This window comes from Bidens hawaiensis, unplaced genomic scaffold (genome assembly GCF_021521415.1).
Source record: "Bidens hawaiensis isolate Kalapana, Puna unplaced genomic scaffold, B.hawaiensis_p1.1 tig00017248_1, whole genome shotgun sequence".
Lineage (NCBI taxonomy): Eukaryota > Viridiplantae > Streptophyta > Magnoliopsida > Asterales > Asteraceae > Bidens > Bidens hawaiensis.
In genome coordinates this window covers 106369-109914 of record NW_027492612.1, presented here as the reverse complement: position 1 = coordinate 109914, position 3546 = coordinate 106369, and positions in this window count along the sequence as shown.

Genomic DNA, 3546 nt, shown 5'->3' with positions numbered 1-3546 from the left:
TTGTGAGTTTTCTTAAAATGCTTCGTTTCGAGGATTGAGTCTTTTTGGGAATAAATAAATTGTACATATTTGTTTATTTTGCACAAATTTAGGGGGAGAAAAATCAAAAGGTCAAAAATAGTGTGTGTGTCCGTTGTATTTATTTAAAAAAAATTTACTTGTTTTTCAAGATTCATTCTCGTTAAATTTGTACATATTTGTTTATTCTGCATAAATTTAGGGGGAGAAATATCAAAAGGTCAAAAATAGTGTGTATGCGTTGTTTATATTTAAAAAAAATTACTTGTTTTTCAAGATTCATTCTCGCTTAAAACTACGTCGGTTGCTCAAGTTTGAAGGACATATACTTGTATATGGTTGGTCCGGTGTTCTACTCGTATAGTCACAGGATAGTCCATTACCTAAAGGCTGAAATCACCCGGGGTATTATGATGTGTTTCGTGTTTTGTATTCTTTCACTTAAAATTTTGTCGGTAACTCTGAGCTGGGAGGAAGTGTATGTTCATACATGTTTGGTCCGGTTAACCACTTGTGGTCATACAGGATAGCCATTTACCTGAAAGCTTAAAAGTGACCAGGGTGACTGAATTTTTAACACGTGTATTTTATGTAACTCCCTGGGAAATGATATTACTATTTAGTTAACAGCTTTTTAGAAGCTTCAAATTATTTTCAAATGAAAACTGATCTAACCTTTGGAAAATGATAGGTAAATTGTTTTTGTTTGCCTAACGGGTGAAGTTATTAAGATTAAAAGACTCTAGAACAGTCATTGATTTGTATGGTAGCTTTCCATGATGCGTAAAAGTTGAAGTGATATAAACTAAATTTTCTAAACTTACTGTGGAGAGTCATTTTGAAGAAATGTGCATGTCTTCATATACATCTCTCCGAAGGATGGGCAGAAAAGCAATTACCTAGTCATACACGAGCCACTAGTGTCTTGATCACCAAAAATATTGTGTTGTTAAGCTATTTAAAAAAAAGAAAATAACAAAAATATATAAAAATTAAGAAATTAAAAAATAATCAACAAAAGAGTTTATGTTATCTTATTAAAGTCTATGTTTTAAAAGCTTAGATGTTCAAACTAGAACTACAGAGATGGGGGCACACAAGAAGTCCTATCATGTCTCAAATGAATGGCCTGTCAGTTCACTGGCTTGTAAGTCTGACGTTCAACTTTAAAGCTTAAATTATGGTCTATTCTATAAAATCTTTTGATCAAGCACTAGGGGGTTGGAGTCAAATTGGGGTGATCTGGGGAAAGCCAAATACACTTTGAGAAGAGATAGGAGGCATCATAGGTCCATGAGTGATGTCCATCTAAGCTTTATGCCAAACTGAACCTAAATCATATCACTAATACAATGAAAATCATGCTAAATATGTTTTACCTACTATCAACCTGTCTCTTTATGTCATAATAACGCTGAACATGAATCCTAGTGACAGCCTCTTAAACAATATGATTCCATGCTCGGATCTTTTCGTAAAAAGGGTGGTGTTTTTACCGAAACTGAAATTTGATCCCGATCTTACAAAATTAAAGGGAGTTTATTTGAAAAATTTAGTTGTGAATTTTTTATTTTTTTAGTTTTTTCTTCTTCTTATTTTATTTGTTTTATCTCGAAATTACTCTCCTCGAAACATGTTTTAACTGGGTTATTTCCATATGAGCTTAATATGGTTTGGGCTGCTTATTATTTTTTTTCTCAACATGATTTTGGGCTGATAATTTGTTAAGGGTTCTCGGCCCATGATGGTTGGGGTATAAATTGACCCCAACTCCGTTATTGTCATCCATTCACTCATAAGCCATTCATCTCTCTCAAATCATCTTTCAGCCGAAAACCATCTCTTGCATACTCTAATCACATTATGTTGCAGTCTTGATTTGTGTTTGTTGTCTCACAGGTAAATGAAGCAAAGGTTCAATTCAATCTTTATGAAACTTGTGTTTCTGAAGGAATTGACATATAAACAGCTGGATATCATGGACTAAGTGGAATCATGGGTTATTAGGAATTAGGTATTTCGGTTGATGTTTTAGGGTTTAATGGAGTCTCTTTTCGGTGGTTAATCTGAAAATTAAGATGGACCAATTGTAGGTTCCAAGGAGATTTCGGTGACTTGGAGAAGACGACACACTTTCCAAGAAGGAACCCAAGGGGTTCTCTGTCCACAGCTATCAAGGAGTTATCGGTTGACTTTCGTTGACCGAGATCCCCTTGTCTGACCGAGAACTCTTGTTCTCGGTTAGATGTTGACCAAAAACTCCTGTTCTCGGTTGACTTTTGTTGACCGAAAACTCAGAGACAACCGAGAACTCATGTTCTCGGTTAGATATTGACAGAGAACTCATCCTTAACCGAGACTCCCTTGTGGACTTAAAACTAACTGTTGGGCTTAATCAATACTATTATTGTATTCTTATGGGCCAACTAATGAGTTTCTGGGCTCAATTCTTAATCCTATAGCCCGACCAACTAATGAGTCTTTGGGCTCATTCATTAACCTTATAGCCCATTAAATAATCATTTTATATTTACTAACTTGATTCGGTTGGTGCAGTTATGGCTGATCAGACTCCGTTAAAATTTGTGGATACACATAATATTGCTGGACAATTATATGATCCACCACTGGCTCACAAGAAATTCAAGTCTATGATCGCCGGCCTCAACACTTGCAGGATTTCTCATGCACTACGAGAAAATCCTGTTATATGCAAGAAGATGATCACGGAATTTTGGAATAATGCCTCAATCACCCAACGAGGCAAGATGGAGTCTTGTCGATAGACTCCAAAGTTCAAAAGAAGCCAGCCAGTATCATAGAGGCTATCATCAGGGAAGTGCTGCTGTTTGGTAATCAACCTGATTACCCGACAGAATATTCTACTACAGCTGTTACTGAAATTCTCACCAGGATGGGTTACGAGGATACTTATCCCCTGGCAATCAAGAAATTATTTCACCCTTACTAGAGGTTTTTGATACACACGTTTTTCACATGCGTGTCAGGTAGAAGGGGGGGGGGGTCTGACGAGATAAGCCATACCCAGATGTCTGTTGTCAATGCTCTGATCATGGATTGGAATTACAACTATTCTAAGTTTGTCTTCAATGAGATGATGAGCAATTTGAATGGAAAGAAGAAAGAGATGTTCTTAATGTATCCAAGATTTCTACAAATGATTTTCGACTCACATTACACTGATCTTGTCAGGTGTGTTGATAAGTTAGATGTGAAGTTGTTGGGACCCAACTCCTTTGGGTTAATGAAACAGTCCAGAAAAGGATCCAAGATTGTCTATCAGGGCCTTCATACTCTGGAAAATTTGGCAGATTTGCTGAAACAAAAGCTGTACAAGTTATTGCTAGAGTTGCCTACGAACATGTGACACCGGCTCAAAGGCGTTCTGCTGCCTTTGAGATTAGTTCAGATGAAGAAGATGAAATAGAACACCGTGAGACAAATACTGCTCCGACTGCTGAGCAATGAAGTGATTTTGACGTTTTAAAAGAACTACTATAGTCAGCT